Genomic DNA, 13,456 nt, shown 5'->3' on the forward strand with positions numbered 1-13,456 from the left:
AGGGGCACTCCCTCGGGCCCTCCAGGCCCGGCTCTGGGCGCCCACAGCTGAGTCAGGCCTGCGAGGGGGGGAGCGCCTGGCCTCCTGGCCACAGCTGGCCCTGGACTTGCTGAGCTCGGGCTGACGCCGGGAAGTGGGGGGAGGCGGTGGGCCATGGTGCCCCCACGCTCCTCCTCCCAGGGCGCTGGCCCCGCTGGTGCCCACGGGCCCTGCAGCCTGGCGCCGACTCCTTCCCAGCGGCCGGCGGCGGGCACACCAGGCGGGCAAGGCGGCAGCCAGTGGAGACCGAGCAGCTGCTGAGGGTCCGCTTCGTAGGTGGGGAAACTGAGGCTCAGGCCTGCGGCTGAGGCATGTCCACGCCGGGAGCCTGAGCCCCGTCTGTCACCCCCGAAGCCTGTGTCTGACCCCACACGTCTCGTCTACACTCATCCTGCCGCCCCAGCCGCTCTGGGTGCACACTCCCACAGATGGGTAAACTGAGGCCTGGAGGGGAAGTCCCCAGGGGAACCCAGGCCCCTCAGAATGTGGGCTGGAGGGCAGCCGACCCTGGCACATCCCCGAACGCAGGCGCCCAGCACACCCACACGTGCCCTGGGCGTCAGGGCTCCTCCGAGTGGGCAGATGGGGTGCGGCCCGAGCTGGGGACTGGTGGGCAGCGGGAGCATCAAGGGCTGCCGGCTCAGCCCCAGCCCCAGCCCGGCCTTGGCCCGCCCCCCCCCGCCCCCCCCCACGGCCCGCCTTCCTGGGAAGCTGCCCGGAGAAGGAGGGAGAAGTTCATTTCCTGGACGAGCCTGGGAGAGGCCAGCGGGCGGCTCCACGTGGCGGTCCCCGGCGCCCGCAACGCCGCAGCCTCGCCCCAGCGGGTCCCGTCCTCACGGGGACCCTCTCGCTCCTGCCCTTGGCCCCTCTCAGACTCAGCCCCTCTTCTGCCTCCAGGGGCTCACCCTCTCCCAGGAAGGGGAGGGGCTGGGGAGCTGTGGGGCGGGGGGCCTGCGGGTCTCCCCCACAGCATCAGGCTCCCCCTGCTCCCCGGCCCCGGCCCGGCTCTTGCTGTGTGTGCCAGGCCTTCCCCGGGCACACCCTGGCACGCAGCCTGAGAACAGAACATGTATGTCTGGTTTGGGATGCGGGGAAGAGAGTGACCCACTCACAGGCGACGCTCCCGACAGCCCCTACCCCCCAGACAGGGGGGACGCGGGACTCGGAAGCCACAGCCTGGCACGCACGGGGCATGCACGGGGCACGCACAGGGCACAAACGGGGCACACAGGGGCACACACGGGGCACACATGGGGCACACAGGGGCACACACGGGGCACACAGGGGCACGCATGGGGCACAGGGGCACACAGGGGCACACAGGGGCACACAGGGGCACGCATGGGGCACAGGGGCACACAGGGGCACACACGGGGCACACAGAGGCACACACGGGGCACACACGGGGCACACAGGGGCACGCATGGGGCACAGGGGCACACACGGGGCACACAGGGGCACGCACAGGGCACACACGGGGCACACAGGGGCACGCATGCGGCACACAGGGGCACACACGGGGCACACACAGGGCACGCATGCGGCACACAGGGGCACACACACAGGGCACACACACGGGGCACACACAGGGCACACACGGGGCACGCATGCGGCACACAGGGGCACACACACGGGGCACACACGGGGCACACACGGGGCACGCACAGGGCACACAGGGGCACACACGGGGCACGCACAGGGCACACACAGGGCACGCACGGGGCACACACGGGGCACACACGGGGCACACACAGGGCACACATGGGGCACACACGGGGCACACAGGGGCACACACAGGGCACGCACGGGGCACACAGGGGCACACACAGGGCACACACGGGGCACGCACAGGGCACACAGGGGCACACACGGGGCACACACGGGGCACACACAGGGCACACACAGGGCACACAGGGGCACACACGGGGCACGCACGGGGCACACAGGGGGCACACACAGGGCACACAGGGGCACACACGGGGCACACACGGGGCACACACGGGGCACGCACGGGGCACACGGGGCACGCACGGGGCACACATGGGGCACACACGGGGCACGCACGGGGCACACAGGGGCACACACGGGGCACACAGGGGCACACACGGGGCACGCACAGGGCACACACGGGGCACACAGGGGCACACACGGGGCACACAGGGGCACACACGGGGCACACAGGGGCACACACGGGGCACACACGGGGCACGCACGGGGCACACAGGGGCACACACGGGGCACACAGGGGGCACACATGGGGCACACGGGGCACACACGGGGCACACAGGGGCACACACGGGCACACACGGGGCACACAGGGGCACACGGGGCACGCACGGTGCACACACGGGGCACACATGGGGCACACACGGGGCACACAGGGGCACACACGGGGCACACACGGGGCACACACGGGGCACACGGGGCACACACGGGGCACACAGGGGCACACACGGGGCACACACGGGCACACACGGGGCACACAGGGGCACACGGGGCACGCACGGGACACACACGGGGCACACAGGGGCACACACGGGGCACACACGGGGCACGCACGGGGCACACAGGGGCACACACGGGGCACACAGGGGGCACACATGGGGCACACGGGGCACACACGGGGCACACAGGGGCACACACGGGCACACACGGGGCACACAGGGGCACACGGGGCACGCACGGTGCACACACGGGGCACACAGGGGCACACGGGGCACGCACGGGGCACACACGGGGCACACAGGGGCACACACGGGGCACACAGGGGCACACACGGGGCACACACGGGGCACGCACGGGGCACACAGGGGCACACACGGGGCACACAGGGGCACACACGGGGCACACACGGGGCACACACGGGGCACACAGGGGCACACACAGGGGCACACAGGGGCACACACAGGGCACACACGGGGCACGCACGCAGCAGGCGCTGCATCCATGTGGCCCCAGGGCCTGCGGGAGCCCCGCCCCCGCCGTGACCAGATGCTGTTCGCGCTTCATCCTCTCAGAGGCCGCCCCCGCTCAGGCCCCCTCCCGCACCGCCCCCCCCCCCCCCCCCCCCCCCGTCCTGGGGACCCTGCGCAGCTCTCTCAGGCCTCTGAGGGCCCGGCTGGACGCGCGGACGCTGAGGACAGGGCCTGAGGGGAGTGTCTGTGAGGAGGGGGGAGGGGGCCGGGAACCGCCCGAAGCAGGAGCTGCCCTCCCTGGGCCAGCGGGCGGGGGAGGGGCCGAGGGGCTGCCGGGCACCGTCCAGGCCGGCCGCCGCCTCCGCCGCCGGGACACGGTCCCCTCGCCCCGCCCGCCCTCTGGTGTCCGCGACCTCAGGGCCCGGGGCAGTGCCCCCCCACCCTCTGTCCACGGGGCCTGGTCCTGGGAGAGCTCCCTGGGACCCCGCAGCCCGAGGGGGAGACCCACGGGCGGCCCAGCACAGGGCCGAGGCCGAGCGGCGCTGCCCCTGAAATTCTTGCTCGTGTTTGAGCGCCGAGCGTCCGCCCCAGGCCCCTCTGCAAGGTCCCCGTCGGCCACGCCCCACCGGGCCCGCGGCCATCTGCGAGGGGGTGATGCCCAGCCCCAGGGCGGTGTGGGGGCACAGAAAACAGAGGGGGGAGGGGGAGAGGGGGGAGGGGAGGAGAGGGCGGGCAGGGATAGCCAGGCCTGGGGCAAAGATGAGCCAGCTAGGCCCACCGTGCCCCTCCCGCTCCGTGCCAGGCCCCAGCCTCAGCCAAGGAGGGAGGACTGGGCACGGATCCCGTGGAAAGAAGTGGCCGCACATTTTCCGAGATGTTTTCAACATTGTTCTGGCAGCTCGGCGCTCCCCGCGGCCAGTCCTCCCGACAAGAAACAAGCGCCCGCCTGGCCCGCCCGCGCCCTCCGCCAGCCCGGGCTCCCGGCTCCGCTCACCCCCGGCCCAGGCCCTCCACTGCCCGGCATGCCCACGGCGGCACACGGGCAGGAGGCAGCCTGCCCTCTCCCGACGGCCTCCTTCCAGGGCCAAAGCCCCCTCGGGCCGAGCTGGTGGTGCTAAACCCCGGGGGACGCCCGGGCCAGAGGGCCCAGGTCAGCTGTGCGGACCCTCGTGGTTCCCGAGGAGACACTGGGCCCAGAGCGGCGAGGACGTGCCCGGGCCTCAGGGCGAGGGCCGAGCTGGGCGGGCCGATGCTGTCCCTCACGGGTGGGTCTCGGGTGCCGGCCCCGGGCTCCCTGAGCCTCACCGTCCTCACCGGGAAGCAGCCGATCTGAACACCGGCTCAGGCACCAGAACCACCAGGCCCAGCGCCGGATCGGGGAGGTGTCAGCATCCAGCGAGGGCTGCCGGACCAGAGCCACCTCCACTCCCGTCCCCAGCTCAGCCCTGCTCAGGGGCCAGCACCCCGTCACCTCACCTCCACCGCTGTCCCCAGCTCAGCCCTGCTCAGGGGCCAGCACCCCGTCACCTCACCTCCACTCCTGTCCCCAGCTCAGCCCTGCTCAGGGGCCAGCACCCCGAGGCCTCACCTCCAGCTCCAGGCCTGGGGTGGGCCCGGGAGTCCTCTCAGAGGGTCTTGGGGAGCCCAAGGGTGGCGCCTGACCCCTGACCCCAGGGAGAAGAAGGGGGGCATGGGGGGGCCCGAGGGTGGCGCCTGACCCCTGACCCCAGGGAGAAGAAGGGGGACATGGGGGGGCCCGAGAATGGCTCGGCCCCAAACCAGCAGGGCCAAGACCTGGGACAGAGCCCCCGAGGGCGTTGGCTGCACGTGCCACAGCTGTGAGCGCCCGTCTCGCCTGTTCGCACCTGGCCCACCCACCGCCGTCCGGTCAGAGCTGCCCCCTCCCCCACCCCGACTCCCCCATCACCTGCGTGCGGACACCTGTGCTGGCCCGGCCGGGGACACGGCGGCTCCCAGGGTGCCCGGGCCCAGGGCGTGCAGAGCGGGCCCACCACCCAGCCAGGGCCCCGGGGTCTCAGCCGTGCCTGAAGGCTGAGGAAGAAGGGGCCAGGGAAGAGGGCAGGGGAGCGCCAGGGGGAACCCCGGGGGGGGGGCTGAGCCAACAGGGCAGACTCCCCAAGCCCTTCCCTGGGAGCCCAGGGCCGCGGGGGCCGCGGGGGCCGCGGGCGCAAACCGGCTGCTCTCCTTCTACAGCCTTTTTATTCGTGTTTCATAAAGAGCATTGAGTAACCACGAATGAGGCTGTTGCTATGGCGATGTTTGGGACCGATGTGTGGAACCTTCTGGAACGTGGGGCAGGCCGGGAGCACGCCCATGGACGGACTCCAGATGGCCCGGGAGGCCCGGTCGCGGCCGCCAGCATCTCCCGTTTCATCAGCCGCGCGGCTGCCAGCGGGCTCCTGCCCGGCGGTTCTGAGGCTTGTGTTTCCTCTCCGCCAGCAACGGCGCTGCCTCCCGCTCTGCCTCACGCTCCGGCCTCCCGCTCCGGCCTCCCGCTCCGGCCTCCCGCTCCGCCTCCCGCTCCGCCTCGCGCTCCAGCCTCCGTCTGCTCGGTCCTCCCGCTCCGGCCTCCCGCTCCGGCCTCCGTCTGCTCGGTCCTCCCGCTCCGGCCTCCCGCTCCGGCCTCCGTCTGCTCGGTCCTCCCGCTCCGGCCTCCCGCTCCGGCCTCCGTCTGCTCGGTCCTCCCGCTCCGGCCTCCCGCTCCGGCCTCCTGCTTCAGCCGCCGTCTGCTCGGTCCTCCCGCTCCAGCCTCCCGCTCCGGCCGCCATCTGCTCGGGCGCCCTGGGAGGATCCAGCTGCTCCGAGGAGGAGGCGGCGGCCTTTGCCCTCGATGAAGAGGCGGGAAGCGCGAAGGAAACCCACGTTCCGGACGAGCTCGGCGGCTCACCAGCCACGCACGCGGCCTCAGCGCAGGCCCAGGCTGGCGAGGCGGCCTCTCCTGCCCCAGCCCAGCCCCCCCTCCTTCCCCATCGAGGCGCAGCCATGCCTCCCGCCCAGCAGCGGGCCCTGGGCACCACCACAATGCCCGCCCCCCCCCCCCCGGCCACTGCCCACAGCCCACAGCGGGGGAGAGAGTGCCCTCTGCCCGCCCTGCCCTGTTCCCTGCGGCCCCTCCCGCAGCCCCGGCCCAGCGGGAGCGCAGGCCGCCTGGCTTGTCCACGTTGCCGGGTAACAACCCCATCGCGCTGGTTCGGCTCTCGGCCAGCTTCCCATGGCCAGAGCGGGGGAGCCCATTATCACCCCCATTTCACAGGTGAGGAAACTGAGTCCCCGGAGCTCAGTGCCATGCCCGCGGCCACACAGCCCGGGCTGGAGCGCACCGCCTCTGGCTGGGCCCCGCCACGCTGCAGCACCCCGCAGCCCACGAAACGGCCCACGTAGGGCCTCCAGGGAGGGGGCCTCCATCAGCCCGCAGAAGGCGAGCCCGAGGCCTGGGGCCTGCTCAGCTCCAACACCTCGGACGCGGGGTCCCTTTGGGGGGCGGAGCCCGGCACGTGGGAGCGTGGACCCCGGACAGCGCCACGGAGCCGCTCTGAACACCCATCCTCTGTGGCTGGGCTGGGCTTGCCTCCCTCTTCCCCCCATACCCTTCCCGCCTGCTATGATCCCATCTCGCAGAAGGGGAAACTGAGGCTCAGGGCGGTGGGCCACTTCCCCAAGGCCAGGCAGGTCGTGGTGGCTGAGCGAGGAGTCACTCCCAGGCCCGCCTCCCTGGAGAGCCGGCCCCCGCTCCAGGCCACATGCCTGCCCCCGCCCGCCGCTCCCACCTTAGTCAGCACAACTGGCGCTTCGGAGAGCCCTCCGTGAGCCGAGCCCCGGGCCCGGCCCTGCCCCTGGCTCTCCGGGGAGAAGACACGGGGGTCAGACTGTGCCATCCCCGTGCTGAGCCCAGCAGGGTCTGAAGGAGAAGCTAACTCAGGAGGGCTTCCTGGAGGAGGGGGTGGGGTCGGGGACGGTGGCAGAGCGCCCCCCGCAGGAGCCCCAGGGCCAGGCTGCTAAGACCACGTGGGTTCTGTGCTCCTTGCATCCAGGCCGGAGACCCGCTCACTGCCTCAGGCCGGCCTGCCCGCCGGGCCCCAGCCACAGCCTGACCCACCGGCCACCACACAGACCACCGCCCCCCAGCGCCCTCCCGGCATCCGCGCACGATCCGGGGCCCCCGGGCGCCTGCCTGCCGACAGCGCCGTCTCCACGGAGGATGAGGATGTCCAGGGAGGGGTCTGGCCAGCCCATTCACAGCCTGGTCCCTGCAGGGAACTGGCCGGGGCCACCCCAGGCAGGTCACCCCCCAGGACTCCGAGGACCCTGAAGTCAGGAAGCACCCAGGGCCTGCCCCTCCCCCCCTCCCAGCAGTCCCCAGCAGGTGACCACACCCCAACGTCCCCTGATGAGTTCACGAAGGACTCGGGTTTGGCCTCTTACAGGGACCCTGGGCATTCTTTGTCCCCCGCCCCCCCCCCAGCCCCAACCCCCCAAGGTGAGCAGCAGACCACGCCCACCTCGGGCTCAGCAGACAGGGCCGAGCTGACGCCCCACCTCACGCTCCCCCTCCCACGAAGCCTGGCTCGGCCAGGACCCCGCAGGGGCAGGGGGCGGGGGGGCTGGGCTCCCTGAGAGCAGACAGCCAGAGGCTGCTTCCCACGGAAAAAGTGTCTTCAGACCCCGACCGCCCCCCCCCCCGCCAGGAGGCCCCAGCTCATGACTCAAGGCCCTGCCGCTTCCCAGACAGACAGCTGGTCCAGGGCCAGGCCGGCCTGCGGCAAGGCCCCCTGCAAGCTGAGCCCCCCCCCCACACACACACACACCGCCAGGCGCCCCCCCTGTCAGGCCCCCACCCTCTGTCACACACCCCAACCCAGCGGCCCCCCTCCAGTCACACGTCCCCTGGGGCTCAGCTCATTTCTAAGAGATGCCGCCAGCCCAGGCCACCTGCGCAGCCCCCCGCTGGGACGCCCTTGGAGCCGCAGGCCGCTCGGCCTCCCCAGGGCCGCACACGGCCCTCCCGCCGGCGGCCCTGGCTCTGGAGCAGCCTCTGAGGAGGTTCCCGGCCTCCGGCCATGGGCGGGAGGTGCGGGAGGAGCAGGGCCTGACCCGGGACCTGAGCAGCCCAGGGCAGGAGGGACAGGGTTGGAGCCGGGAGCTGGGGCACAAGGACGGCTGCACGCCCCCCCCCCCCCCCCCGCAGCGGCCGAGTGAGGGAAGCGCTGGGGCTGAGCCGCCCCCAGCGGGCCCAGGGGACCCTCCCCGACCTGGGACCCCAGGACAGAGGCACCAAGTGGAGAGCAGGACCCGCGGGGGACAGGGGCGCCTCCCTCCCGGGCCGGGGCGCATGGGGGGGGGGGCCTGATAGAGACAACTTCTCGGAGGAGCGGGGCGCCCCCTCCCCCTCCCCCACCCGCGCCCGGCCCGTCTGCGACCAGCAGCCAGGAAGTGCGGAGCTGGGACCCTCCGCCCACGTCCTCGCCTCCCGGAGACCCGCTCTGCACGCTCACCGCCGGCCCAGGGCGGAGCGCGGCCGTTCCGTGTTGTGTTGCCACAAACCACCCGCTCATACTTTCCCACTGACGTCACCAGCTGGTTTGAATCTGCAGTGACTGCGAAACCTCGGCGGCCTAATTGCCGTTGTCTTCGCAAAGTGAAATCAGATGGTCCCCCCCGCCTCCCCCGCCGCCTCCCGCTCCCGCTGCCTCTTTTTATTATGTTCCTTGGACCCCGGCCAGATGTTTCCTGCACCAACAACCTTCCAAAAATTCACAAAAGGAGAGCAGGGCCTGCAGCTTCCTGCCGGGCGGAGGAGGCGACGTGGCAGGGTGGGGTGGCGGCCACGTCTGCAGCCTGGGGAGGCGGCAGGCTCCCGCCAGATCCAAGCTCTCGGCCACCCCCACCCTCGGGTCTGGACATCCGGAGGCCACGGCCACGAGGCCACAGCCCACCGCGCCGGACGCTGGGGCCCTGGCCCGAGCCGTGGGCCGAGCGCAGGCCTGGCCGGGCAAGAGCAGCGCAGGGCCCCGAGGCCGGGCCTGGGCTCGGACGGGCCTGGGGGCGGCTCCCAGCCCCGCCGATCACCCGTGTGGCCGCGGGGAAGCTCCCACTAAAGCAGCCCCCGTCCAGGGCCTCTCAGGAGGCCTCACCTCCACCCGCTACCTGGAGGCAGGTGTGGAGCTGAGCGGGGAGGGCAGGCAGAGGCTCATGGGAGAATGGCGTCCAGCCTGAAGGAGGCCCGGGCTTCCCCAGGCAGGACAGGGCTCCTGGGCAGGGGCCACGCTTTGAGCAAAGCAGGGGCCCGCGGACTGGCTGCTGGGCCAGAGGCACCGCTGGGGGCTGGCACGCGAGGGCCCTGGAGAGGCTGCGAGGGGGCCAGGCCTCCCAGGGGCTCCGGATGCTCCCGAGGCCTCGGTGAGGGCAATATGGAGGTGTCGCGTGGCCCAGAGGAGAGAGACCCCAACCTGCCTCTGGAGGCCCACCCAGCCCAGCACGCCTCCTGCAAGGCCACCCCCCCAACCCCCCGCCTCCCTGTGCCCTGAAGGGTCAGAGTCCAGAGCGACAGGTGGGGGGTAGCCCAGGTCCCCCACCTCGGTCAACAAGTCGCCCCCACTTGCATTGGTTTAGTTGTCCCTGGGGACTCTGGGGTGCCCGGTGGATGCCCGGTGGGCAGGAGGGGAGGGTAGACAGGTGGAGGGGTGTCCAGGGCCCAGGGACGCCCCAGCAGCATGCACCGCAGGGCCTCCTGGGAAGAAGGCTGCCGGCCGGGGGCTGGGACGGGAATGAACACCTTTCCCTGCTGACTTCAGGTCACGGCTCCCCAAGGCCACCTCGGGGTCTGTGGTGGCGGGAGGGACTCACAGAACTCCGGAGGCCGCCCCCGGGAGTGGGGTCACCAGCTGAGGGGACGCAGGGACTCTGTGGGGACCGGGCGGCCCCCCACTTCTCTGCCCGCGCACCTGGATCGGAGCCTCTGTCCCTCGCTCTGTTTCGAGCAGGAAGTGGGAAAGCGGACACGGGGGACCCCCCGGCCACGGTGCAATCAGAGATGCTGGGAGGGGCCCCTGGCTGCTGCCACCGCGGGGCCTGGTCCTGGTCCAGGGCCCGGGCGCGGGGACCGAGCGGTGGGGCAGCTGCCGCGCATCACACTGGCCCCTGGCGGCGGGCGGAGCGCGGGGAGAGGGAGGTGGAGACGGTTGCCAGGGAGACGGTAGGGATCAGCCAATCAGCAGAGGCCACCAGACTCGGCGGCGGATGGCGCTCAGCGAGGCGATGCTGCCCTCTGGTGGCGAACGGGGGCGCTGACAGCCCGGCCCCGACTGCAGTCCTACCTGTGTTTTGGGGTCCCGGCTGCTGCTGCAGGGCTGACCTTCGGGGCCTCGCAAACTGGCCACAGGCGGTTCTGAGATTGGGGTCATGCCCACCCCAAAAGGCTTTCCCTCCTGGGCAAACTGGGGCTCGGGCATAGCAACAATGACCTAGTGAGTGATCCTCACCTTGGAGGGAGGGAGGGGGAGAGGGAGGAGCCGGTCGCCTGTCAGCCCCTCCTGGCACCAGATCCGTCCCGCCCACCCGCTCCTCTCCCCTGGGCACCGCCAAGCCCAGCGCAAGTCAAAAAGGAAAACTGAACAAATAAGAAGAGTCTGAGCCACCATCCCAGTCCGGAGCAGTGAGGGTCCCAGCCCCAGCACCAGGGCCCCAGCCAGGGCTCAGTGCCAGGAGCACGGATGTCCCTCCCGAGTTCTACCCGCCACGCGTGGGTGTGGGGCAGCCGGCTCCGTGTCCCGTCCGTGTCTCCGCCCCTCCTACCCGTCTCAGGATGTGGCGTGGCGTGGCGTGGCGTGGCGTGGACTGCCCTTACCTGGGACTTGCCGGGCATGTTTCTTGCCGTCAAACTGGGGCGGGTTTGGGGCAGACGGCCACAGAGGGAGGCGCTGTCACGTGGCTGGTCACTGCGGCTGACCTGGGCCCGGCTTCTCCGCTCTGTGAGGCCCCCTGCTGGCCCTCCCTGCACTGCCCTCTGTGTTCACGTTATCCTTGGAGTTACCGTCCGACGCGACCTGATTTAGGGCCCCCAGCGCCGCTGTCCCCGCGTCGGTCGGCTGTGGCCTGTGTCCTGCTGGTCTCTCACTCCCAGGCCCCGCCCCCGACCCGCGTTCCCCGGGAGCCCGTTCCTTCCCGGGGCCCTGGATGCGGCAGCTCAGCCGTCCGCCCCGGGTCCCGGGGAACAGCTTCATCGACAGCCTCCCCGGGCTCCCTCCTCTGCGCACAGCCGCCCGTTCCCAAACCCCCTTCTGACGTCATCGGCCGGGCCGGCCTGGGGGGCGGGGTCCCTGGAGCCCGGAGTGGGGACCCCCTGCCGTAGGGCTGCAGTAGACCCCGCAGGCAGGAAGGGGCAGGAGGGGTCAGGGTGGGCTCAGCACCAGTGTCACCAGCAGGGGGCAGTGCTGCCTCGGGCGGGCCACCCCCCCTAGAGCTGCTCTGAGGGACCTGGTGCACCCCGCCCCCATCCCCCCACCCCACCCCCGCTCCGAGGCAGCCTGGGGGTCCATCAACACCAAGGGGTTGGTGCCCAGCCAGCCTGGCTCAGTGGTTGAGCGTCGACCTATGACCCAGGAGGTCACAGTTCAATTCCAGGTCAGGGCACAGGCCCAGGTTGCGGGCCCCATCCCCAGTAGGGGGCGTGCAGGAGGCAGCCGATCCATGATTCTCATCATTGATGTTCAATCTCTCTCTCCCTCTCCCTTCCTCTCTGAAATCAATAAAAATATATTAAAAAGAAAAACAATATTTAAAAAAAACATCCAAGAGGCTGGGGGCTGCCACCCCAAGACGGGACTCCTCCCGGGAGCTGGGGGGGGGCCGACCGGGGCTAGGCCCCTGCCGCCTGCCCGGGGTTCTCCCTGGGCGTCTGTGTAGAAGGTTCTGCTGCTGAAGGGCGGGCGGGGGGATGTTAGATCGAACGGCCGTCCACTCCGACTGAGGTCACCGCGGACGGGTGCCCCTGGGGACGGGGCCGGCACTCCCCAGGTTCCGTGCCAGGCCCACAACACTAGGGCGGCGGCCTCCCCGTCCTGGCCAGGGCCAGTCCTCACCCCCACGGGAGCCCCGCGTTTGGAGGCCGATGGGACTGGGGCATCAGAGGGCTGGGGACTGAGACCTTTACGTGGGCCCTTCTGACGCCCTGCACGCTCCGCCCCTCCCGCCTGAGGTCCCCGAGACTCCGGCCACCCCCACTGGCCTGTCCCCCTGAAGGCTGCTGCCCCAGCATGGCGCCCACTCTTACCTGTGTCCTCCGCCCGTCCCCAGGGCCTCTCCCCAGGGTGCCCCCTTTGCCACGCATGCCCTTTCTGCCTGCCGACGGCAGGGCCTGGTATATGTGGGTGCCCCCACCCCACCCTCAGCTCTCAGGTTACAAACCCCAAACCCTGCGACTCCCCTGTCCCCGTCTGCCCCGCTGGGTACACGCAGCAAACTCAGCACCCTGGTCCAGGGGACAACCGGGGCAGGCATCACCATGGCAACCGGAGGCAGCAGGGAAGCCGGAGGCGGGGCAGCCTGGCCAGGCTCAGGGCAGGCTGAGGGGCTGCCTCACGGGGGGCCCCCGCAGGAAGTAGGTGTGAGCCCTGCACCGGGACACCCTCCAGGCCCCTCCCAGCACGCCATCCGGGTGATCTCCCCAAGACCCCCTTGGCCACGATCCCGCTCTGGCCTGGAGCACCCCAAACTGCCACAGACGTCCCTGGCCCGGGCCCTCCTCGAGGCTCTGCCCTCCCGGCACCAAGGGCGGGACCTCAGGGACCTCCTGTTCCTGGACCCCCCCGGACCCCGTGGCCCCTCCTTGCCCAGCCTGCTCTCCGCAGGGGACACTCACACCAGCCTCCCTCTGCGCTCCCCACCTGCTGAGGTCCCCCCGGGCTCACTCGCTCACACCCTGGAGGCCGTGCCCAGTGCTCGGGGAGCGGACCGCCGGGGGCCCAGTGTCCCACGCAGAGGGTTTGGGCATGTGCACGGCAGAACAGGGTCCTTCAACCACGAGGCAACCCCCAAATCCCAGGCCCCTCAAGAAGGGACCCCCGGCTGGTACATGTGAGCAGGGCCCAGCGGCCAGTGGGGGGCTGTGCTGGGGGGAGCAGGGCCAGGGCCTCAGACGGCGCCCTCCTGACCCCTGGGCTCCCACCCCCACCCCAGTCCAGGAGGTCCCGGATGGTCCCATGGGCGAGGCCAGGGCCCTGACCAGGGGCAGGCACGAGGCCCCACAGGCGTGAGCAGTCGGCAGGGGGCGTGGCCACAGGTCTTAGATGGCGGACGGTTCCTGTGGCTCCGGCCCCGGGCGCCATCATCCAGGCCGTCAGGGCCCAGAGAGCAGCTCCGAGGCAGTGCGGCCACCACCCCACTCCCTGGGGAGGAGGGTGTGGGGGTGGTGCCCAGCTCTGCAGGGGGCCTGGCCCGTCCTGCCGTGAGCTTGCCACGGCCCCTCCGCCCCCCACCACTCCCCA

Source organism: Cnephaeus nilssonii, assembly GCF_951640355.1.
Source record: "Cnephaeus nilssonii genome assembly, chromosome: 14".
In the NCBI taxonomy this organism is placed as follows: Eukaryota; Metazoa; Chordata; class Mammalia; order Chiroptera; family Vespertilionidae; genus Cnephaeus; species Cnephaeus nilssonii.